We start from the raw sequence: 25,920 nt of genomic DNA on the forward strand, positions 1-25,920 counted from the left end.
GGACGCAGCTCAGATCTGGTGTTGCTGTGGCTGTGGTGTAGGCTGGCAACTGCAGCTCTGATTCAACCCCTAGCCCAGGAACTTTCATATGCCATAGGTGCAGCCTTAAGAGAAAAAAGGAAAAAAAAAAGATCTGTACAGACATGTCATTTAGAAATATGAAGAAAGAGGAGTTTCTGCCCTAGTGCAGTGGGTTAAGAATCTGACTGCAGCAGCTTATGTTGCTGCGTAGGCGCGGGTTTGATCCCCAGCCCGGTGCAGTGGATTAAGGATCCAGCATTGCCGCAGCTGTGGCTTTGATTTGATCCTGACCTGGGAACTTCTATATGCCACTGGTGCAGCTACGGGGAAAAATATGAAGAAAGATACCAGAAGGGCTGAAGGATTTCAAAGTGAGTGAGTAAGGTATTATTTTTCATGATAAGCTCCTTAAAACTATTTGACTCTTTAAACTATGAACACATTACTTTGATTAAGCAATTTAATTTAAAAACTGCAGTAAAACACAGAAATTTAGATTTCTAGACACTAAGCTAATATTTGAATATAACAAGAGCACTTGTGCTTTTAATGAGAAATGATTTGCATGAAGCCAAAGTTATTTGCTCGACCAAAAAGCCTTCTAATGTTACGGAGAAAATTACTCCCTTTAGCCTTCTGCATCCAGTATAATGTGAAAATACACCCTCCTCTTTCCAGATAATCTTGAGGTAAGCAGTGGATCTTCCTACAGGATCAATTTAAACTTTTTTTTTTTTTTTTTTTGGCCATTTCTTGGGCTGCTCCTGCGGCATATGGAGGTTCCCAGGCTAGGGGCTGAACTGGAGATGCAGCTGCCGGCCTATGCAAGACCCACACCAACTCGAGATCCGAGCCTTGTCTGCAACCTACACCACAGCTCACAGCAAAGCCAGATCCTTAACCCACTGAGCAAGGCCAGGGATCGAACCCACAACCTCATGGTTCCTAGTCGGATTTGTTAACCACTGAGCCACGATGGGAACTCCAGGATCAATTTAACCTTCTATCATGAGAGAATTTGTTTTTCCCACTGGGTTACTTTGTATTAAGTTTGAGAGATAACTAGGTCAGGTAAGCCAATAGGGGCTAAATTGTTGACTAAGAACTAACTTATGATCACTGCTTCTTACCTCACCTACTCTAGAACCCATAACATCCCTATAACAAAACCCTATCAAGATTTTTTTAGGAAAGTGGGTGAGAAAAGAAGACCAGGAGAGAAAAACAGAGACGTGCTCTTCCTGTAGCCTCCATGAGGACAAGAGCTTGTCTTGTTCATGTCAATATTCTCAGTGCCAGGCACACAGTTAATGCTCAGAAAATATCTAAGTATCCATTGAATAAATAAATCAGTCAGTGACCCTAACTCCCCACTTTCCCAAAGTCTATTTGTGTTAGAACCAAGTATCTGGAAGTTCCTGCTGTAGCTCTGCAGGTTCCAAACCAGACTAGTATCCAGGAGGGTATAGCTTCCAACCCTGGCCTCACTCAGTGGGTTAAGGATCCAGCATTGCTGTGAGCTGTGGTGTATGTTGCAGACACCGCTTGGATCTGGCATTGCTATGGCTGTGGTGTAGGCTGGCAGCTGCAGCTTCAGTTTGACCCCTAGCCTGGGAACTTCAATATGCCACAGGTGCAGCCCTAAAAAGCCAAAAAAAAAAAATTAAATCATATCTACAATTCATAGGAATAAATTATATATTATGGATAGAGCTATAAAAATCAACAGGTAAGATAGCCTTAGATAAGGATACATCACTGGATGTGTTGTGAAATAGCCAATTAAAAATACTAAAAAGGTAAAATCCACCAAGTGCCTGAGGAGATACTCAAGAATGTTGACAGAAGTATTGTTTATAATAGCAAGAAATGGCACTCAGCTAAATGTCTATCAGTAGAAGCCTGGGTAAATGTAAGGTGGTATATTCATTTGATGGCATATTCAATAGCAGTGGAAATAAACAGCAAACTAGAGCTATGTTTATAAGTGTAGATGAACCAGCCAAAAATGTAATGTTGAGGGAAAAAAAAGCAAGTCATAGAAGAATTCAAATGGTATGATGCCATTTATATTAAGTTTTAAGATATGTAAAGCAATATTATTTTAGGAAGACTTTTTTACAGTGTAAGTTTAAAATGCATGGAAATAGGAGTTCCCTGGTGGCCTAGCCAGTTAAGGACTTGGTGTTGGTACTTCTGTGGCTCAGGTTATTGCTGTGGCTCAGGTTGGATCCCTGGCCCAGGAATTTCTGAGGCATAAAAAAAAATTGTGTAAATAATAAATATCAACTACTGAATGAATGAATATGCTTTTTAAAGCTACCAGACCCCCCCCCAAAAAAATGGAGTTCCCATTGTGGCACAGTGGTTAACGAATCTGACTAGGAACCATGAGGTTGCAGGTTCGATCCCTGGCCTTGCTCAGTGGGTTAAGGACCCGGCGTTGCCGTGAGCTGTGGTGAAGTTTGCAGACGCGGCTCGGATCCCGTGTTGCTGTGGCTCTGGTGTAGGCTGGTGGCTACAGCTCCAATTGGACCCCTAGCCTGAGGACCTCCATATGCCACGGGAGCAGCCAAGAAATGGCAAAAAGACCAAAAAAAAAAAAAAAAAAGCTACCAGCCCCCAAATAAAGATGTTTTCTCTTTTTTGGCATGTGGAAGTTCCCAGGCTGGGGATTCATTTGGTCTGTTAGATCTGGGCCACTGCAGTGAACAATGCCAGATCTTTAACGTACCGTGCCACAAGGGAACTCCAAAGATGTTTTCTTTAAAAAAATTTATTTACTTTTAGTCGTGCTTATGTGTGCACATTCAAAAGAATGCCGAATGGTATTTTTAGTATTTTTCCCAACTAATTCCTAACTGCTCAGTCCTACTTTACAGAGGCAAATACTGTTGTTACTTTTTGTTTTTTTATTTTTTGGCCACCCCATGGCACATGGAATTCCCAGGCTAGGGATCAGTTCTGAGCCACAGTTGTGGTCTATGCTGCTGCTGCAGCAACGCTAGATCCTTTAGGCCACTGTGCTGGGCCAGGGATCAAATCTGTGTCCTGGTGCTGCAGAGACACTGCCGATCCAGTTGTGCCACAGCGCAAACTTTTGTTATCACTTTTTTATGTCTCATTCCAGACCTCTGGAATCTAGAAGTGGTCTCTTCATTAACAGACATGTATGTATGTGTTCAGTACCTACCACAAAATTTCTGGCTGTTTTTTCTGGATTAGCCTGGCTAAAGATTTATCAATTTTATTGATTTTTTTCCCCCAGAGAACTAGCTTTTGGTTTCATGAATTTTTTTTTCAATTTTATTGATATCTGCTTTTTTAAAATTTTTTTTGTCTTTTTAGGCCTGTACCCGAGGCATATAGAGGTTCCCAGGCTAGGGGTCTAATCAGAGCTGTAGCCACTGGCCTACAGCAGAGCCACAGCAACAAGTGATCCAAGCTGCGTCTGCAACCTACACCACAGCTCATGGCAACGCTGGATCCTTAACCCACTGAGCAAGGCCAGGGATCGAACCCACAACCTCATGGTTCCTAGTCGGATTCGTTAACCACTGAGCCATGATTGGAACTCCTAATGTCTGCTGTCTTAATGGTGTAGAGTCTTGCTAGCCAAGAACATAGGTTATATTTCTCTTGGTTCAAGTTTTTTTGTGTGTCCTTCTATGGAATTCACTTTTTTTTCTTCACATAGATTGTGCATCTCTACTGTAAAGTTTGTTCCTAGAAGTTTTTTATTTTATCTTTTTTTTTCTTTTTTTCTTTTTTAGGGCTGCACCTGTGGCATATGGAATTTTCCGGACTAAGGGTCAAATCGGAGCTGTAGCTTCCAGCCTACACCACAGCCACAGCAACTCCAGATCCGAACTGCATCTGTGACCTACATCACAGCTCACGGCAATGCTGGATCCTTGACCCACTGAGCGAGGCCAGGGATCAAACCTTCATTCTCATGGATACTAGTCCTTAACCCACTGAGCCATAATGGTAACTCCCTTAGAAATTTTTAAAAATTTCTTTGTAAATGGGGTCTGCATTTATATCTTCTAACTATTGTATCCCTAAGATTTCTGAAATTGCCGTAGGAGATCAGTCTCCCTTAAGGAGTCCTGCAAATTCCTCTTCTGGATTAGCAGATAGTTCTCAACCTGTTTCCCCTTGCAGCACAAACTATAGGTGACCTTGACATACACCAATCAATCCTACAGGTTTTCCTTGTTTTTCAGAGACTCCAGTGGAGAAAGAGAGGCTGTGGTTCTTCAGCAGCTGATGGAAATTTATGTGTACCAGATACTGTGATGAGGGCGTGGGATACCATGGTGACCTGAGTCCCTGCTCTTATGTAAGTTGATCACATCATGTTAGCCAAACAGAACAAACTCAGCAAATAATTGAATAATTATAAGGGTGCAAAGTTCTGCTAAGAGGCTGTGAGATTGGAGCAGAGATAACTGTCAGGTGTTAACATCCATTAACTTCGACACATAAGGCTTCAATTACGTCCCAAATGCTACTGGCTCACACACTGTCTCCATTCCTGACTTTCCTCTAAGCTCCATTCCCACTTCCTCATCAGGAGGTAGAGTCTGATTCCTCTACCCTTGGCTCTGGACTGGCTTGCGTCTTGCTTGTAGCCAATAAACTACAGTGGATGTGGCTCTATGTGACGTCCAAGGCGCGGCCACGTCAGATAATGCAGCTCTCTGCCTTTGTTCTGGGGATGCTCACTCCTGAAGCCTTCAGCTGCCATGTAAACACTTTGATGGCCCTGAGGCTGCCATGTGGTGAGGAAGCTCACAGTAGCCCATGCAGAGACCACATGGATGGGCCTTAAGTGTTTCTGAAGAATGAGAAGCCTTGCCAGCACCCAGGTGTCCTATTCCCCAGTGGTCCAGCTCACAGTAGAGACCCCAAGTTAGGAGAACCCAACTAACCCTTTTCAAATTCCAGACCCACAGGTGTACAAGAGATAATAAAACGATTACTGTCCTTTCAAGCCCCTAAGTTTGGGAGTGGTTTGTTTTGTAGCATAGTAACTAGGACCTGGGCCACATATGTCCTACCATAGGGATTTGTGCATGCTTTCCTTCCTACTTGGAACATCTGCACTGCTATTGCCTCCTTACCACCTACATGTCTCTTCAGATCTTTGCTAAAGCTACAGTGCCTCTGGGTGCTCTGTCTAGGGTGTCATGAAGCTCTCATGACACCATGTGCCTTTACTTCCTGTGCTTATGACAGCTGCACCTGGAGATTGTTCTGCTCTCTTTCTGACAAGTCTTCAGTTCATAGACCAGCATTCAGTTCATGCAAATACACAGTAGGCCAGGCATTGAAAACTCCAATATCAACAGAAATAGGAAAGTAATATAAATGACACATGCACAAAGGGCAGGGACTGTGGTGAAATAAAAATATCCGTCTCTGGGGCACAGCTGCCACTCAGTAGGCTCTGCAGCCAATTCTGCCTCATTTTTAAGAAATGACACAAACCTTGGAGTTCCTGTGGTGGCTCAGTTGTATTAAACGCAGCTAGTATCCATGGGGACGAGGGTTCAATCCCTGGACTCGCTCAGTGAGTTGGGGATCCAGCGTTGATGTGAGCTGTAGTGTAGGTTGCAGCAAGGCTCTGGATCCTGAGTTGCTGTGGCTATGGCCTAGGCTTGCAGCTGAGCTGTGATTTGACTCCTAGCCTGGAAACCTCCATATGCAACCCTTAAAAAAAGAAAGAAAAAAAAAAAAAAGAAATGACACAAACCCAAATGTGTGTGTTAGAATGGTAGCAACTAACTAAAACTAAAAATATAGGGAGTTCCCTGGTGGCTCAGAGGGTTAAGGATCAACATTGTCACTGCTATGGCATGGCATGGATTTGATCCCTGGCCACGGAACTTCTGAATGCTTTGGGTGTGGCCAAAAATAATTTAAAATAAAAATAAAAGTACAAAAGAAAGAAAAGGAGAGGAGTTACTGTTGTGGCACAGCAGAAACAAATCTAACTAGTATTTACGAGGATTCAGGTTTGATCCCTGGCCTTGTTCAGTGGGTTGGGGATATGGCGTTGTCTTAAGCTGTGGTGTAGGTCACAGGTGTGGCTTAGATCCTGAGTTGCTATGGCTGTAGTGTAGGCTGGCAGCTGTAGCTCCAATTTGACCCCTAGCCTGGGAACTTCCATAAGCTGTGGGTGAAGCCCTAAAAAAAAAAAAGAAAAGAAAAATGACAAGCACTTGAAGATTTAATATTCCTTTTTTTTTTTTTTTTTTTTTTTAAAGAACAACTCTGAACTGTCACTTTGTGTAGCCAAGGAATTGTATTTAACTGAGGTGTAAGTTAGCCATGGGCTGGCTGGGGTTCAGGAGTGAGTCACTTGAATTTGTTTTTCTCTGTATTTACCTATAGACTTCAGTCAGATTCTCTTCCACGGGCCAGAAGACTTGATTCTTGCCAAATAATAAAGGAATTATTTCTTTTTCTTTTTGGCCACACCCATGGCATATGAAATTTCCCAGGCCAGGGATCAAACCTTAACCACAGCTGTAACCAGAGCCACAGCAGTGACAACACCTGATTCTTAACCTGCTACACCACATGAGAACTCCAGGAATTATTTATTTTCTTAAGAAGAAGGTGGAAGTAATTGTGACCATTAAGTAAGTTACACTAAATCCTGTGTTCTTTCCCAGAAGATAAATTATATGGTATTTTTAATAAGGAATGGGAACATGCAAATCTCATAAAAGCCCTGTGAGAAGATGGTTTTTATCTAAAGATTGTACTTTTTGTTATTTAAGGTATGTGTTAAAAAATAGAAAAAGAAATGAGCTATCAAGCCATGAAAAGAAATGGAGGCCCCTTAAATGCATATTACTAAGTCAAAGAAGCCAATCTGAAAAGGCTACATGCTGCACATGATTCCAAATATATGACATTCTGGAACAGGTAAAACTGCAGGAGACGGTTAAAAGATCAGTGGTTGGAGTGCCTGTCGCAGCTCAGCAGTAATGAGCCCAGCTAGTATCCATGAGGATGCAGGTTTGATCCCTGGCCTCACTCAGCAGGTTAAGCATCTGGCGTTGCTGTGAGCTGTGGTGTAGGCTGCAGACGCAGCTTGAATCCCGAGTTGCTATGGCTGTGGTGTAGGCTGGGTCGTAGTGTAGTTCCTATCCTGGGAACCTCCATATGCCACAGGCATGGCCCTAAAAAGCAAAAAAAAAAAAAAAAAATCAGAGGTTGGGGAGGTTGGGGGAGAGAGGGGAAGGCAGTGTTCTGAGAATAAATGATCCCCAGAATGAGGGGTCACTAACAAGAACAGGTAGGTAGCAGTCTTGGCTGCTCAGAGCAGTTTAGGCTTTCACTACACTGAGGAGCAACCTATCACCCTTTCTATGTGGAAGATGAGACAGGGCACCAAGCTGTAATTCTCATGACCCCTGGTAAGCTGTTGTCCTTATTTAACTAAGAGGGAAACTGAAACCCAGCTCTGCTGAGGCCCAAGTCATAGGATAAAATCCAATGGTTGGTTTAGGGGGAAAAAAAAAAAGCAAACAATCTCTCCCTCAATATGTATACGGAGGGAAGAAACTTGAGACTGGAAGTCATAGATTCATCACTTGGTTCTCCAGAGGTGATAGTAAAACGGGTAGAACACTCTCTTCTACCTTTGAACCTTTGAAGAGCTTGTCTGATTGTGCAGGGACCTCAGCTTTGGGTTTAGGGAAACCCCTCTGGGTCTGCTTCTTTACCCAGGTGAGCTATGGGATCCAGATTGCTTGGAAGTTAGAAAAAAATCACCTTATCAGAGGGCTGGACAATATCTAAATGTTGCTTAGTCCTGTCTTAGGTGGGCACTAAATTAATCAGTGAAATTTGACTGTTTTTAGTATCCTGAAATTGTCTCATTGTATTATTTATTATTTTGGCTCTTCTTGGGCCAGGGATCAAACCCATGCCACAGCAGTGACCCAAGCCACAGCAGTGGCAACACCAGATCCTTAACCCACTGAGCCACCAGGAAACTCCTCTCATTGCAGTTTATAAGGAACAAAGTAAGGAAGCCTGCTGGTCCAGGGAAAGGAGTCTTCCATCCAGTAGCTAGGACAAGGTCCTGTCAGCTGCAGCATTTCATATCATGAGCTTATGCAAATTAAAATATATTGCTTTGTTAAGAAAGATTGAGCAATAGTTAGATTGAGAGATAGGGAGAGAGAAAATAAGCTATTTTTAAACAGTGTTGAAGCAGTCCTAGAATGAGCAACAGAGAGCCGGCCTGGACAACTGCAGTTTCTTCACTCAGCCTGTTCCCTGCACCTCTGCCAGTGCCTGCATCATTCTTTGCCTGTGTGTGACTCCAGAGGTCCAAGATTCCTCACGTCCAAACCTCAATCTCTCCTATAAGAGGGCTGCAAAAAACTGGTTTATCTAGAGCTGGGTGAAAGAAATAGTACCCAGCTATTTCTGATTTTATTATGCGTTTCACCCTCACTAGAATGTAAGCTCCATGAGGGCAGGGAATTTTGTCTGATCGCCGCTATATTTTCAGCTCTTGCAGCAGTGCTTTGCATGTGGAAGGCGTTTAATAAACATTTACGAGGAGGAACTGAGGGAAGGAGAGAAAGAAGAGGAAAGACGAAGAGGGAAAAAGGGAAGAACGAAGCGGAAGGAGGAAAGGAAGGCCCATCCGTCAGGATCCAGCGGACGGACCGTAACTCCCAGCAGAACTACAACTCCCAGCAGGCCTCGGGGCCCAGGACAGGCCAAGGGGCTCAGGCAGGACGAGGCTCCTGCCCGCCCGGATCCCGGCGTGCCTTGCGAGCTCAGGCGCCGCCGCAGCGCCCGCCGGGACTTGTGGTTCTAGTTGCCAGTGGGTGGGGGTTGAGGCTGGCCATGGAGGCGGGCGGGGGCCGGGGGCGGGCGCAGGCCCCTCCCCCGTCACTTCCTGCCGGGCTGCGGGCGCCGGAGCGGCTCTTCAGCGTTTGCGCCGGCGGCCGCCGCGTCTGGCTCGGCTCCCCCTTCCTCTGACCCCCGGCCCGGCGGCGCCCGCCTCCTCAGCCGCCACTCCGCCTCTTCCCTCCCGCCGTTTCTTCCTCCTCTCCCGTCTTCCTTCCTCCTTCCCCTCTTCGTCGTCGCCTCCGCCCAGGACCGCCGGCCGGGGGACGAGCTCGGGGCAGCAGCCAGGTGAGGCGGCCGGGCCGGGCCTGGCGGGGCCCGCGCGGGCGCGGGCGCAGCAGCCTCGGGGAGGTGGGCGGCGGGTGGGGCTTAGGCCTCGGCGGGCCTGCGAGCCCAGTCTCCTTCCCCGGGCCTTTCTCCCGCCTGCGGGGCCTTCGCGGAGAGGCGGGTTCTCCCGCGCCCCCTGTCTCGGGGCGCCCCGCGGCCTGGACCCCGGGCGCCCCCAGCTCCTCCAGCCCTTACTGGGGCCAGAAACAGGTGCCACGCCGCTTTTCCTCATTCCTCTTCTGGCGCTGGGATGCCGAAGTTATTCCCGGGGCGGGGGGGTGAGAGGATCCCCGCTTCAAGTCCCTGACGTCCGGAGCATCTGAATCTCTCCAGCCGGGTCTGTAGCATAATGGTTAGGAGCGTGGCCCAGGTGTCCAACTCTCTTGCAAGTCCCAGCGCTCTCCCCTTAGGCAAGTCACTTGAACTCTTTGTGTCTTGGTTGGAAAAAGGGGCTAATGCTGTCCCTGCCTCTGAAGGCTGTAAGGTTCAGTGAAATAGGGCGTGTAAAGCGCTTATCAGAGTGCCAGACCCACAGCGTGTCCCAATAAACCGTCTGCATAATTTATTAGCGTGATATTAAGGTATAACTTAATGGGTAGACTGGACAGAAGTTGACCTACCTACCCGTTTGGGTTTCTTTAGAGGCAGAAACGTTCAGCCAGCGTGCCCACAGCCAACGCCGGGGCATTGTTTTGGGTTGTTAACATCTGAAAGGGTCGTACGTTTAATTGGGACACTCTGTAAGCAGGCCGTCTGTAAAAGATAGACGCTGTTACTTCTATCGCCTCTGCTGAGCCAACTGCAAGGTTTTCACCAGCTCCCTCAGTATGAGCAGCCTGTCCATTTTTTCTGCCATCATCCGGCTTCTTCTTGTCATTCCATTTCTGGGAAAGTTTTCTTGAGTTTGACAAACCTTTCTGAACACTTGCTGTGTGTGTTAGGCTCTGGAGGGAGGGTGAACGAAGCTGGAAAATGTCTGTCTTTTCTTGCGCGCTGCATCTCTAACTTCTAACTTTTTTTCACTGCAGCTTTGCTTTTATTTCCTTCGTCCCTGTTGGCCGACTTTCCTTTTAAGCTCTTGCCCCACCTCCGTGTTGCAGTATTGCTTATGTGGAAGTTTTCTTCTGTTCCGGCGAAGATGTGTGCTTCAGTCTGTTCTGCCTCTGTTCTCTGGCTGTGGGGACGTTTTTAAGGTCATTCTTCCCTTCTGCTTGTAGCTTTAATTGTTTAGAGGGTGGTGGAAAGATAGGCCAGGTTTTTGGTTGATTTTTGGACTTTTAGAAATCAGTATGCTTACCAAATGTAGATTACATTGCAGCTCGTTGAAGTAAAAACTAAACATACAGTTGGATTATAGAAGGAGCAGTTTCTGTTATCCTGGTGACAGGTGGGATTTTTAAAACAGCACCTTTATTTAAGGATAGTGAGTTTCTTTTAATTCTTAAGAGAATTAAGATAGTGAGTTCTTAGGTGAATAGGTGTGTCTTTCGTTAAGTAAATTCAGTTCATCGAGGTTCACATTTACAAAGAGTAAAGGAGTGTGTTGACTCTACAGAATGATTTTCCTATATCATAGGACTGTTTTAGGTAGTAAATTTCCTTACTTATTTAAACCGTTTTGATTTACACCCATCTCTCAATAACACATGGGATGCAAAGTGGCTTCCCTGTTTTTGACATTTTCCTGCAATCTTCTGACGTAGTCTTTACCATCAAGAAGTTGTTTAAAGTCTTTTTTGCATGACTCTAAAAACACCCAAGTAAGCAGCTATATAAGCAATACAAAGCATGTCTTCTGCCATGTCAAAAATTGTGTCAAGGAAATGTTTTATTTAACACTGCAATCGATAATCTAATTTTTAAAAAGTTTTCATTATGGGAAACATAAAAAAGTCGAAGAGTATAGTGAACCCCCATGTATTGGTCGCTCACATTTGATAATTATTAACCCATAGCCAAGGTCAGTCTTGCTCTATGTAGCACCCTGTCCTGCAAACTGGGTTATGGTGAAGTAAATCCTGAATATCATATATTTTACCAGATTGCCTTGGACTCTTAATCTGTCACAAAATTTTAGTGAAATCATAGTTCTCATTTTGTTTGTTGGGCTTCTTATCTCTTTATACTTGATTACTGTACAGCAGAAAACAAAATGAGCAGCACTTGTTTTAGTACTTACCTGCCTCAAAGTCATGTCCAAAATACTGCCTTGCTTCTTTGAGTACAAAAGCAACGATTCTTGAACTATTAATGACTGTAATTGAAAAGCAGTCAGAAATACAGATATCCCTAATTCTGTTTTGATGGAGTCCTTTTAAACTACTTTTCCTGGGAAATAACTTTGTGTCAAAGTTAACTGCAGTTAATAATTCATGATGAAACTTGCAAAGTTTCTGTACAGTAGTTGTGTAAATACACTGCTATCACCTTAGGTTAAGAAGTGAGCAGAAGATATTTGATTTCAAAACTGTTGTTGAATTACTTTGCGAAGACTGGTCCCTCCCATCTGCTGAATTTACAAGCTAATTCAGTAAATATGAATGAATTCACAGCATGAATGTTCATGTTTTTCTTTCCTATCTAAAAAGAGATCTTTCCTAGAATGGAAGTTGACAGGAATATTATGTTTATCATTGTTACTTTTCAAATTTCTGATCATGAACATTTTTCAACTTTAGACCTATAATATCATTATTTCAATTGTGTAGGTTTACTTTTGAGCTTGATCAGGTACAGTGAAAATATTTAACTTAATTATTACAACCCAGAGATGAGGAGGGATATGCATACTTCTTAAAATTAGGGGGAGAAAAGAACAACTAATTTGGTGTCTAAGAAAGGACACTAAATGTACTTTATTTTAAAAAATACTTAATGCTTCCCAGTAGGCCTTAAGTAAAACTTAAGTATTTGGAATTGTAACCATAAATAGTTTATTTAGACTCAAGTGCTGTCTTTTAAGATTTAACCAGAAAGCCTATTTATATACAGATTATCTTAAATTTAGAAATGAGCATGACTCCTAGAGTTCCCTCCTCTTCCCCCTTCCCCTGATTATGAAGTCTAACCCATTAACAATTCTGGGTGTAATCATTAAACATGGGGCCATACTGTGCTGCTTCATCCAGAGTCTCTCCCCATAGGACAACAAGAATACATAAAAGAGGAGGCACGGAGCAGGTCTCAGCTTGTAGGACAGTTTTCTCTGGTGCCCTCTTGCTAGATGGAATGAGAAAGAGTACAGTTCACCACCATAAAGATGAAACTTTCATGAAAAAGGTGTCTTTCTGAGGGATGTCACAAATCAATTCTAGGGGCCTTGTGTATAAGTCTGCAAACTTGATCGTATTTGATAACGTATTTAGTAACGAAGAATTCCTCAATTTGGGGAAACGTGAATTCCTCCCTCTCAGATGAGAGCTTTTGGAGTTGCTTTCTTTCTGTCAGAATAAAAATTTGGGGCCTTCGGAAATGTTTCGAGAATTTTATGACAGATTTTGTTTCACATTAGACCTATAACAGATTGTTTCAGATTAACTTCTTGAAACAGACCTTTGTGGTTAAAATGCTTCTGGTGTAATTTTCTGCATGAGCTTTTCCTTTAAAAAAAAAACCAAAAACCTAGTCAAAATCAAGCAGTTATGCTGTTCCCAAAAATGTAATTTACAAGTTAGAGTTTGAACCATGAGAAGATATGTTAGTTGCTATATTTTTTCTCCAACATTTTATTAAAAATTTCACACATATAACAAAATTTAAAGAATTTCAGTGTACACCTCTATTTATATCTACACCTACTTTCTGCCATTAGTTTACTGTATTTGCTTTATCCCATGTTTGTTCCATGAGTCCATTTTAATTCATTCACCCATTTTATTTTTTAACATATATCCAAGCAGATTATAACATCAGCACACACAGCATACATATCTACTACAGTTAATTTTTAAACTGAGATGGTTCTTTAAGATATTCCTAGATGTTTAAAAGCTAAGAGCTTTGTAGACTTCTGTTTCCAGGTTTGCTCTGATTACAGAACTTCACTTTTTAAAGGAAATTATTCAGTGAACTTTTGCACTAAGATGTACTTACCTATAAATCAAGTATTACAAAGTTTGAATAATATTAATCAAATTCTTTGTTCTCACCTAAGGAGATAATACAGCTTATAAATATGAAGCTATGTTGATCTTAACAAATGCCACCAGATGGAAGTCTTGGATATGTTTTGCTGACAGCTTAATGCTCTGAACTAAGAAAAACCTTACCAAAGATGATTATTTTAAAAATTGGCAAAATGGGCAAATTACTGCAACATCAGCCTCATTCACAGCTATGGGAATGTAAATATTTTTAAAATAAATACTACAAATAGCTTAATTTATTTTAAAAACATTTACATTCCCACGGTTGTGAATAAGGTTGATGTAAAGTGATTTATGTCACCAGATAAATGTGTTCTCTTCAGACTTAATTATATTTTCTGGAATAACACATGTTCAGTTATTTCTTAAGAGTATATTCAGGGGACTCCCTCAGAGTATATTTACTGAAAGCAAAAAGTAAATCTATCCAAGAATGTATTAGCTTTCGATTAAAAATTGGTCTTCTAAATATTAAATTTGTAGCCCATCTGCTTCTGCTTAATTTGGAATCTAAAGTGTGACAACTTTGTGAGTTTATGACAGTAATGGAGGCAAAACAGATCATTGTATTATAATATGATACAGAGGTCATAATTGTCCTAGAGACTATTTGTCCTGTCTACTGGGCTACAAAGTCTAAGAAAATGTATTTAGTTACGCTGGGGTCTTATCCCGAAATGTAAATGGTTGCTCATCGGATTGTCTCTGTATTTGAAGTAGCATTAGAACTGGTTGCCAAGTGAGTGTGGGCTGATTTTTAGTTAGCATGTTCTCTATTCCCGTTTAAAATTGTTTTTTTATCAAGTGGTGTGTAACTGTAAGTTTATATTTATAGATGTTTGTGACCAAGGACAGGATTAGTGAATTTGCTGGATAATAATATTTGCTACTATTTATTGAGCTCTTACCATGTGCCAGGTTAGGATTACAGGGTGAGAGTTATTTGATGCAGCAAAGGAATCTGAAAGGTCAGATTGAATTTATGTAATAATATAAAAGCTGCTGTTCATTGAGCCTTTCCTTTATGCCAGAGGTTGAAGTAGATGCTTTACTGTCGTATTTCTGATAGTTCCCAGTGTCTTTGCAGAGGAAGGGTCGTAATAGCTGAGTTACTGAGGCCCATCTGGGAGGTCAGGTAACTGGAGCAGAGTCCTGAGCTCTTTGCTCTGAACCACACTTCATTCCTGATTATTCTCAGGTGCTTTTTGTTTAGGATAATTTATTCTGTGGGTTACCAGTGTTTTCTCCCCCATTCTCCCACGCACTGCAGTTAGGATGGATTTTGTTCACTAGGACTTTAGACAAATCGGAAGAAAAGTCTGGTTCAGTAATACTCAGTCTTTTAAATGAATCCTATTTGTCATTTCTTTGAAATAGTTTGAAGATTTACAGTTTCTTTTTGTTTGTTGTGGTAGATCGCTGCAGTCAAATTAAAACTTTTAAAATGGATTCAAAATTCGGGGGTGAGGCTTAGAAATGAATGGGGAGGAGGATGTTTCATTAGCTTTTGTGTTGAGGAAGGCTTTTCCCTAAATTATTGCTCTAAGCCTTCATGAAGTTTAATAAAAATGATTTAACTGTGGACAACTGTGCTAAGAAAATTGTTTCTTTAGAATATTATTCTGCTTTATAGAAAATGAGTTAATTAAACCTTTTATTTATTTGTTTATCTTTTTACGGCCACATCCATGACATGTGGAAGTTCCCAGGCTAGAGGCTGAATTGGAGCTACAGCTGCAGGCCTACATCACAGCTCACAGCAATGCAGGATCCTTAATCCACTGAGCAAGGCCAGGGATTGAACCCTCATTCTCATGGATGCTAGTTAGGTTCGTTACCGCTGAGCCACAGCAGGAACTCCTCTAATTTGCTTTATAGGATTATTGCTCTTTTGCTTCCCAGCCTTTTTTTTTGGTCTTTTTTGTCTTTGTTGTTGTCGTTGCTATTTCTTGGGCCGCTCCCTCCCAGGCTAGGGGTTGAATCGGAGCTGTAGCCACCGGCCTACGCCAGAGCCACAGCAACGTGGGATTCGAGCCGCGTCTGCAACCTACACCACACTCACGGCAACGCCGGATCATTAACCCACTGAGCAAGGGCAGGGACCGAACCCGCAACCTCATGGTTCCTAGTCGGATTCGTTAACCACTGCGCCACGACGGGAACTCCTTTCCAGCCATTTCTAACATTATTTCCTGACTAATTATATCCAGAATATTTAATGTAACTTTCTTTTTGGTATTGAACTGCCTCTTAAACAATTTCTTTTTTAATTCCTTTGATTAAATGATCTCCTGAATAGGAAGCCTCTTTGATTCTCCAGCTAGGTGTCAGTCATCTCTATGGCTAGTTTTGAAAGACTAGTTCAGTAAAATTAAATCTACCTCTAGATTTGGGGTTTAGTGAGATGGTGTATGTGTTTCCATTCTGTGTTTAGCCTCACCTGAGGCAGTGTTTCTCATTAATCATGAAAAGGTGTTAGAAATGTCTTTTCTTTGAATGAAGTGAGCAGATAATGCTTCTTAAATTGTTACTGTATTGGCTTCCCTCAGGCATGAGCTTTGTGATCTAACTAGATCTTGTTTGATTCTTTCACATTTTTGCTTTTTTTGGAGTCCATGCTTTCTATAGATTAAAATTAATTGAAGCATGAATTTTCTACCCTTGCAGAGTCCACCCTGATACAATTAGAGCCATTGTCTGCTGATGCCGTTGTGATTTGGTACAGAATGCTAGGCAGTCCTTTCCTCTATCAGAAGATAATTCATATGTAATGATAAGTCTGATTATTCTTGGAGGTTTATGTTCTTCCACAGTGTAACCTGCTCATTGAGGCTCCATGACCCTTTACCTAGATGACTGTCAAATATAGTCAGGTAAAAAAGTCTCCTTTTGGTTTGTAGTAGAGTGAAACTTTACAGTGTGGAACATGACTGCTTCAAGGAACTGATTTCCCTATTAACTAAGAATTTATGTATTAAGCACGAAACATAAAAAAGAATAAAGTTAAAAAAAAATTCTTGGGAGTTCTGGTTGTGGCGCAGCGGAAATGAATCCAACTAGGAACCATGAGGTTGTGGGCTTGATCCCTGGCCTCACTCAGTGGGTTAAGGATCTATTTAATATAAAGTTGAAGCCTACAGAGTAACTTGCTCAAGGTAATTCAGCTGAGTGCCAGAGTTGGGATCCTAACTCAGATCCTCACCCAAAAAGCCGTGTAATAGCTGGTTTGCTTGTATTCTAAAATCAATGTCTTGCAGCCAAGGGTCCTTTTATGTTCCTCTGTGTTGTTTTTAATTATGAGGTGATGTGTATTATAAGTGATTTGTTACTATTAATTATAATGCCACCATAGGAGTTGCCACTGTGGCACAACGGGATCAGTGGCATCTCTGCAATGCTGGGATGCAGGTTCGATCCCTGGTCCAGCATTGTGGGTAAAGGATCTGGCATTGCTGCAGCTGTGTGTCATAGGAGGCAGTTGTGGCTCAGATCTGATCTCTAGCCTGGGGACTCCATATGCTGCAGAGTGGCCAAAATAAAAAAGCCACTGTGAATTATTTAAATTTGTGTTGAATTCAAGGTTCAAATGTTCCCATTTCTTACACAAATGGGAATTCCATGAGGACTGGGACTACATCTATTTGTGTACTCCTCTTTCCCTAGTGCTCAGAATAGTGCCTACAAATAGATGTTCAGTAATTATTTGTTGAGTAAGTGAATAAAACACTGAATTTAATTCAGTCTTTTTGCGTTCTAGTATATTTCTTGAGTGGGAAAGAAAGGAAGTTGGGCTTAATCCAGTCCCTCTTCTCTGCTGCTTGGAGTAGGTGCTGTATTGATATATTGGTCATAATCATGATGACTTTGGAAATGATTGGGGATTTTTTTTTTTTAAAGTTTGCTCATGAATGTGACTATGTATATGAATCTTAGCTATCACTTGTGTTGTGTTAAAGATGCTTGAAATCCCAGTGGTTGCAGACTGCTGTTTTTCTCCTCCCTCCCCTTTTTTTCTTTGCTCTTTAGTTGCTGGCAGTTGCTTTTCACTGTTGTCATTGTGTCTGACTCTGGCTCCTTTTTTCTGTTTTAATTTTTATTTTAATTTTTTACTGAGTATAGTTGATTTTCGTTTTAAACTTCAGGTTTGGGCTAGAAAACTAGATAACCAAATCTGCCATAAGTGAGAAAACTAGATAACCAAACCTAGTGTAAACCTTCAGCATAGATGGGCTCGTATTGAGGGAAGCCCCTCCTGGTAAAAAGCGTGGGCTCTATTAGGTGGTCCTAGACATCTGCTTGGGCTGTGCCCACGCCTTTTCAGTTCCCATTCATGCTGGTCTTTTGAATGGGTGAGCTTATGGAACAATAGGGTTCTAGATTGGAAAATTGTTAGTATAGTGTACTATTTATAGAAAGAACAACCTGGGTTGATAAAATGCTATAGAACCAATTAGAGTTCATGATTTTATTTCTGAAATTATTTGGATAGTGCACAGCTTTTTGTTGTTTATTAAGTCACAATAGCAGTGTGAAATTAAAATGAGCAAAATTACTTTGTTATAAAAATGGAAAAAGCATCCCAAGGTAAGGAATTCTATTTGTTACTGTCAGCTGCTGTTTAAGGAAGGGGGAGCCTCTGGATAAATGAGACCGGAGAGATTGAGAATTAAATTCTTATGTCCCTGAAATCCAATTCTAAAGAATGATTATGACTTGGATTTACTAGAGGTAATGTGCTTTTTCATATTTTGCAGTTTAATACAAGAATATTTATGTACAAGGTGCCATTTTGTAAATTTTCCCATGTAATTGTGTTTGAACCACCAAGCATATGGTAAGAATGTTTATGAATAAAATATTTAGCCAGTGTGGGAACTGTAAAATTTAAAGTTCTGGCTTGTGTGATTGGGCAGTATTTGATGTCCAGTTCCTTTTTAAAAATTCCAAGGTATTCATAGGTCTCTTAGCAGAAAGTAATTGAGAATTAAGGAAATTTCTACTGTCTCTTATCTTTGTGTCTCTGCAAAGTACCCTTTACCTAGTTCCCAGGCAGTTGTGTCTTTTTTAGACTCTACAGTGTGCTGCTTCAAGCCATGACACCATACTTTCAGAAGCAAGTAGGGAATAATACTTGTAAATTTTAGGTTTCCCCAAAACTTTAGCGTGTCTATCTTCATTTTCAGAAAAAGATCTGTTTTAGTCAGTAACTATTGTTTCTTATTTTCCAGGAGTTTCCCTACCACATAACCTCTCAGAACTGAACCAAAACAACATTGTTCCTAGAGTGCTTATTTTTAAGGTATGCATGTTTTGGCTCTATAGTTTCAGGCCTGTTCACAATCTGTAATATATTTGAAATCTTAAATGATTTGTGTGGAAAATGGCTTTTACTTCTGGCTGTAATATTAGAGACACAGAAGAAGTTTTATGCTGTTTGATTTCTTTTTACTCTTGAGGTTTAATTAGAAAGTAAATACGGGGAAAATTATTGGCAAGAATATAAAACCTTGTAGCCAGCACCGCCATATACTTTAAGTGTTAGAGACATGAAAATTGACCACTGAAGTGTCGTTAAACATAACTCAGTCAGTAGCATTTTGGTCATAGAAACTTTTGTAGTTTACCTTTGATGTCTCAGATTGTTTATGTCAAACTTGGTTTTCAAAATTGGAAATAATTCAGCATTGTTTTCTGTTGTGAACGAAAACAAGTTCCATTTACCACTGACTGCATGTGATCATCTCAACCAAAAAAGTTTTACCCTAAGAGGGTATAAGATTTTACAGTCCTTCATCAGGAAACTGCAAAACACTCTGCAAACACTGACATACTTTGTGTTTTTTTAGCTGAGAACACATCATCGTACTGTATCTCTGAGGTCGTAATTAGTAGACAAGTTAACCCCACTTTCTTTGAGAATGAGGAAATTGACACATAAGGAATTTAGAGATGTTTACAAAGCTGAGGGAATGGATTTGCACTCATTACACCGAATTCGTATAATGCTTTTCATTTCAAAGAGCCAGATAACTATTACCCTGCCCTAGGATTCTTTCGGTATTTTAGCTCTCAGATTATTACAACTGAGACTTTGTCAAAGAGCTTATTACAGGTTCCTTGGTGGCTCAGGATCTGGTGGTGTCACTGCTGTGGAGCAGGTCCAGTCCCTGGCCTGGGAACGTGCACATGCCAGGGACGTGGCAAAAAAAAGAAAAAAGAGCCTATTACAGAGTGCTTTGGGGAAACTGAGGCACCAAGCAGTGGATTGCCAAGAGTTGGATATATACTTGCTCTGAGTTGGGAGTAGAATTGAAAGCCCAAACTCAGAAGTTTCATCTAATTTAACATTGTTGGTTGCTATTTAGCAGCAAGGCTGGTTTCTTAGAAACTAGATCTTGGTACTGGTCCATTTTGCATGAAGATGATGGTAAATGCTGTTGTATTTCTAGATAGATGGCACATGGTTACGGACTAAAGTTTCTGTTTTCTGAAAGGAAAAGTCAGTTAACTATGTTGAACCAAACCCCTTCTTATTCAAAAATATGTCACATAATACTACTGTTAAAATTTTCTAGCACATCACAAATAGATACTCATTTTAGCTTAAAAACATGTCCATATTTACAAAAATAATACGTGTTCAGTTATTTGGTTTTTTTGGCTATGCCCCCAACACGCAAAAGTTCCTGGGCCAGGGATCGAACTTGAGTCATAGCAGCAACGACACCAAATCCTTAACCACTAGGCCACCAGGGAACTCTGCATTCAGTTATTTTTAAGAGTTTCTCCTAGGGAAGGGAAGAGGGGAACTCGATAGGGTTTCAGACCTGGAAAAGACAATAAGGTTTGCAGCTTGTTATGCTGCTGAGGTGAATTTTTAATTCACTTTAGTATATAGTATGATGTGATTTTTTTATGATGAAGAATTAATAATGAATTATCTTTTAGAAAGTACTTCTTTATTGTTAGATTTTATTTTATTTTATTTTATTTTTGCCACAACTGCAGCATATAGGAGTTCCCAGGCTAGGGATCAAACTCTATCCGCTACAGACATAACACCAGGTCCTTAACCTGCTGTGCCACAACAGGAACTCCTAGCAGCTCACTCCCTACATTTGCATAGAAAGAAAATCCTCCCTTTTCTATTTGGCATTGGGCCAAGTGTGAGAGGGGAGCCACAGTCAGTCACTTGTATTGGCTGCAAAGGTCTTCAGTAGGCTGGGTTGTTTCCAGGCATTATGTTTGGCTCCTTTTATTGTCTTGCAAGTGATTGTACCTCATCATGGCTATTTGTCCTGTGTCTTTCTCTTGAGCACCAAGTACATTTTGGTCTTTTTTTTCTTCTTCTTTTAGGTAATTTGTCATATTTCTTTTCAGGAATCTATTATTATTATTATTATTATTATTATTATTTTCTTTTTGTCTTTTTGCCTTTTCTAGGGTCGCACCTGCAGCATATGGAGGTTCCCAGGCTAGGGGTCTAATTGGAGCTGTAGCCGCCAGCCTACTCCAGAGCCACAGTAATACGGGATCTGAGCCACGTCTGTGACCTACACCACAGCTCACGGCAACGCCTGATCCTTAACCCACTGAGCAAGGCCAGGGATCAAACCCGCAACCTCATGGTTCCTAGTCGGATTCGTTAACCACTGAGTCACGACAGGAACTCCCAGGAATCTTTTATTATTGTGTGACTTGATATGTGGGCTGCTTTTGGACATTATTAGCTTGACATTGACATTGTCTTTTTGAAAATCACTATGCAGGTTGATAGCGATTGCCATGTTTCTGTACTTGTTGTTGCCCTACCTGCAGGTGTTTGGGTAATGTTTGGAGTCAGTGAATTGCTTTTTCACTGGTAGAGGGAGGTGAAGATAGGGTGGTATGGTGTATGGTGGTGGGTGGGGAGTGAGCTGACCTGCAGAAAACATACAAATACATTGCAGCTAGAAAGAGATGTCAGAAAGGATTTTGGAAATAACTGTTGTAAGGGGGTTGTAAGGGGATGGTGTGGATGTTTTTTAGTTGTATTTGAAGGCTTTTCTCGAAATGATGGTTTATTCCTTAACTTCTGTTATTGTTGACAAGGTTTCTCTGAGAGTGAAGCCTCTCAGAAACCATAGTGAATAGATTAATAGATGTACAGTTGGTTGCTTGGAGGTCTCTTGTGTCTTGGAGGAAAAGTTTAACACAGCATGTAGCACTTGAGAATGCCATAAAAGGGTTCACATTCAGTAGATGCTTAATACATTTTTGTTGAATAGTAAATGAATATATCCTAAAATAGCTGTTGGTACTGCTAATGTTTTGTCATGGTGAAGAACTGGAATATTCCTTTGTAGCTGTTGTACTCATACTAGATAAGATGTAATGAAGGTGAGAAGGGGGGATATTTAGTGCAAAATTTTTGCTTTTTTAAAAGCTTGAATTGGGATGACATTTTTCTTTTTCTTCCTCCCTTCTTTTTAAAGAACATGTCTTGTTTGGAAACATCACTTACTACGAAGGGGACTGAGGTGTTCATTACATAAAAGTATAAATACTTCATTATTTCATGTGTTAATCCTGTTAAAAATTGGATATTAAAAATGATGTTTTTCTGTAATTGCTGAAGTAGGTATTTCCTGCTGCAGTAATTTAACAATCTGTTAGTTGAAACTGATTAGGCAGAGCCTCCTTACCTGCCCACTTGCATCTTCATAAGCATCCTATCTTAATAAATTTATTTCTTGCCTATCAAAAAAGTAATTAGGACTAAGTACTATTGCAGGTGGTACTGTAAATGTTTTCAGAAAGATCTGCCTTTTTTGTGTATTACTCAGACTGTGCTCTCAGTAGGGCCCACTGTAATAGACTAATTGCTGAGTTAGAAATATGCATTTTGTGCCTGACCACTTTTTGGCACATGTGTAATTTTTAAAAATGCTTTTATGGAGTTGAGATATCTCCCTTCCCTACAACCTGTTAAAAAGTACTTGACACTTGAGAAATGGAAGCTGCCAACCAAGGTGAGACTATTTTTAGGAGATTTTTATGTCACCAAGCCAAAGTTAGGACCTAGGGGGACTTGGAATTAGGAATCTTTTAAAAAGCGGTACCCGTAACTTTATCATAGCACCTCTTCTAGTGTTACAGTGCTTCCGGGTACTCCATAAATTTATGATTTAAGAATAGGATGGACATATTTTCTTGATTTGATGTCTCAAGCTCTTCAAAGAGGAAAAAATCAGGAGATAAAAGATTCTCATCTGTGCTGGAGGCAGGAGGCAGGTGGCACAACACAGACTTAACAGTCAAAGGTGTTTCCAACACTGGGGAAACCTGAAATCTTTGTGTTTCAAACTTTTCATCCTGATTTTACTCTGTGTGAAATACTCTTCTTGTATAAGAAGACCCTAATAAAGCAGTTTAATCTCTCTTGAGTCCCCTGTTTATCTGATGGACAACAATCCTTAAAGACAGGTTTGAAGGAAAAGTTAAGTTTAGATTTAAGGATTTAATCTCAGGATGGAGTACTGTCAAGCAGCAGGGTCTAAATTTATACAGAAGTAGTATCTCTGAAATTCTCTGATTTCCCCTGAATATGTCTATGAACTATATATAAATAACAGTGGTGAAAAGTCTTATTTGTCCTTTGAATTATGTGGGTAAACCATTAATTTCCCCCTCATTCATAACTGTGGTAGTTGCCTGGCTTCTCTTAGAAGAGGAGCATCTGTTTAGGTAAAATATCAATGTCAGTTTTTTAAGAGCCTTTGAGATGAAAAGGAGATTTTCTTTTCCTGTCAGAGAATATAAGCTACTTAATACATTAGTAAGATTTTGTGGATTCTTACATATGTACTTGAAATAGCATCTCTACCCACTAGATAGCAGTAGGTTCCCCCATTCTGTCATTGTAACAACCAAGCAATGTCTCCTGACATTGTGAAATGTCCTTGGGGAACAAAATTGCCTCCTCTTTAGAACTGCTGTTTTAGATTTTCTTTTCAGGCTTTGAAGACACATAGAAATGTTAAATTAGTAAGTGACTAAAAATGAGTACTATTTGTTGAATTAAAAAAAAAAATTTTTTTTTGGCTCCACCCACAGCTTATGGAAGTTCCAGGGCCAGGGATCAAATCCAAGCTGAGGCTACATCATGTGCCACAGCTGCAGCAACACTGGATCCTTAACCCACTGCGCCAGGCCAGGAATTGAACCCATGCTGCTGCAGAAACAGTGCTGGATCCTTAACCCACTGTGCCAGAAGGAAACTCCTTAATTTGTAGTTTTGAATTCCTTGCTTCAACTAACTGTTAGAAAGAATAACTATTCCAGATGTACTTGAGGTTAACATTTTGGGGGCAATCTTTATTTTAAAACTTTCTCTTTAATTAAAAAACCTATGAATTTATGTTTGTGACTGGAAATGCAGGCAGTGGGCCTGCTGTAGAGAATAGTTAGCCAAAAAAGATCCCTTTGGGTCCCACCCTTTCTAAATTTAGTTCATTCATTCAGTCTTAGACTCTGAGAGCCAACCCAGAAGAGAGTTGGGTTACTCCTGGTATGTGAGTGGACTTCGAAGTAGACACTTTGCTTTTGGCTTATGTTTTAACCTGTGACCTGTGGTTGGTGTTGTGAAGTTGTGAGTTCACTGTAAATAATTTTTCTTTTCTTGTCTTTTTTTTTTTTTTTTTTTTTTTGGTGAGAGGGTAGAAAAATGCCCTCAAGGCAGTTTAAAAAGGGAAGTTCCCATCATGGCTCAGCGGAAATGAATCTGACTAGTGTCTGTGAGGACGAAGATTTGATCCCTGGCCTGCCTCCCTCAGTGGGTTAAGGGTCCAGTGTTGCTGTGAGCTATGGTGTAGGTTGCAGACTCGGTTCGGATCTGGTGTTGCTCTGGCTATGGTGTAGGCCGGTGGCTACAGCTCCAAATCGACCCCTAGCCTGGAAACCTCCATATGCCTCGGTGTAGCCCTAAAAAAAACAAAAACAAAAAGAGAGGAGAGAGAGTGAATAAGGGAAAGAAGGGGAAGATTGATAGAGAAATTTTTATATTTTGGCATCTGAATGAAATAACAATGAAGCAAGGAATTCAAAACTACAAATTAAGGAGTTTCCTTCTGGCACAGTGGGTTAAGGATCCAGCACTGTTTCTGCAGCAGCATGGGTTCAATTCCTGGCCTGGCGCAGTGAGTTAAGGATCCAGTGTTGCCGCAGCTGTGGCACATGAACAATGAACCTTTTAGCTGACCTCTAAAAGTTCTGGACTTGTTTCTTGACAACGGCAACTTGTCTGCTAAGACTGGTATCTTGATCTTCAGTGGATCTCTGTTATTTTGTTCTTTTTTTTTTTTTTGTCTTTTTCCTATTTCTTGGGCCGCTCCCGCGGCATATGGAGGTTCCCAGGCTAGGAGTCGAATCGGAGCTGTAGCCCCCAGCCTACTCCAGAGCCACAGCAACGCGGGATCCAAGCCGCGTCTGCAACCTACACCACAGCTCACAGCAACGCTGGATCCTTAACCCACTGAGCAAGGGCAGGGACCGAACCCGCAACCTCATGGTTCCTAGTCGGATTCGTTAACCACTGCGCCACGACGGGAATTCCTGTTATTTTGTTCTGATTCCAGACGTAAACAGTGAACAACTGCAATACTGGGGAATTTTGTGGTATAAGGTAAAGTTTATGCTCCTACTAACCAAAGTCATATTTTAAGACTTTTGTTTGTCTTGTTTTGAGTTTTATGGTTCTTTTTTTTCTCAGCAAGAGAGAATGTGCCAGGACTTCTCAACTTAATGGCTCTGGTCATTCATGTCTTTCTAGAGGTTCAGCTTTAATTAAAAATCATTTTGAGACTTAAAAAAAAGTTAAAGTAACAAAAATTACCCTGTAATAGATGTGTTAGTTTGCTGCTTTCTGCTTGGTTGGCTTTTTCTGTTCTTTGTTGCTTGTTATTTTTTATACTTTTGACTTAAACATTTTCAGCTTTTCGAAGGATGGCCATGAAAATATGCAGAACTGCCCTTATTTTTGACTTCATGAATAAATTTAAATGTCTTTAGATGTAAGGCCTTTGGAAGATGCTGTAAACAGTCTCCTCTGTTCCTCAGGCTCTACCCACTACCAGTCACAGTAGAAAAATTGCCAGTCTGAAATCTTTTCCTCTCTTCTTCATCCTCTCCACTTTTGCTTTTAATAGTACAAATACTATAGAATGTTCTTTCCTATTCAGATAATTTCTCAGGATCATGAGCATTGATGTGGGTGCCTCAATTCTTGTTTGGGGCCTATAAATAAATATGACCGTCTCAAACAAACCTCTCGTGAAAACAAAGAGATCTTTATCATCATGAGGAAAAAGAAACAGCAAACGTGAGGAATTCCTTTCTTTCTTCAGTCAACTTAAAGGAAAGCTCTCAGGGTGCCAGCCTAAGTAGTTGGCCCTAAAATGGAAGCAGTGTTTAGTCACCTGTTAATGGTGTTACCAATCCATTTTGCTTTCAGCTTCTTATCATTTTGAGATCAGAAACCTTTACTATATTGCATATATAA

At 41.0% G+C, this 25,920-nt stretch overlaps 1 protein-coding gene and 1 long non-coding RNA gene across 14 annotated transcripts in view; both read left to right on the forward strand.

Annotated features, from left to right (window-relative positions):
- The window catches only part of LOC125122505 (uncharacterized), a 33,674-nt gene extending 24,826 nt beyond the window's left edge, over positions 1 to 8,848 (forward strand). The window contains exons 2-3 of the long non-coding RNA XR_007133834.1: positions 4,251 to 4,366; positions 8,564 to 8,848. This is a non-coding gene — a long non-coding RNA (uncharacterized LOC125122505). The remainder of the gene's footprint in view (positions 1 to 4,250; positions 4,367 to 8,563) is intronic.
- Positions 8,849 to 8,953: 105 nt separating this feature from the next.
- The window catches only part of STAU1 (staufen double-stranded RNA binding protein 1), a 65,616-nt gene continuing 48,649 nt past the window's right edge, over positions 8,954 to 25,920 (forward strand). For 11 of the 13 annotated variants that reach the window (XM_047770900.1, XM_047770901.1, XM_047770902.1 and 8 more), the window contains exons 1-2: positions 9,060 to 9,198; positions 18,611 to 18,681. The gene's annotated coding sequence lies outside the window, so the exon portion shown is untranslated. Of the gene's footprint in view, positions 9,199 to 18,610; positions 18,682 to 25,920 lie in introns of all 13 variants that reach the window. The other 2 variants (XM_047770912.1, XM_047770910.1) reach the window with 2 other exon arrangements.

This window comes from Phacochoerus africanus, chromosome 3 (assembly GCF_016906955.1).
Source record: "Phacochoerus africanus isolate WHEZ1 chromosome 3, ROS_Pafr_v1, whole genome shotgun sequence".
NCBI classification, from domain to species: domain Eukaryota; kingdom Metazoa; phylum Chordata; class Mammalia; order Artiodactyla; family Suidae; genus Phacochoerus; species Phacochoerus africanus.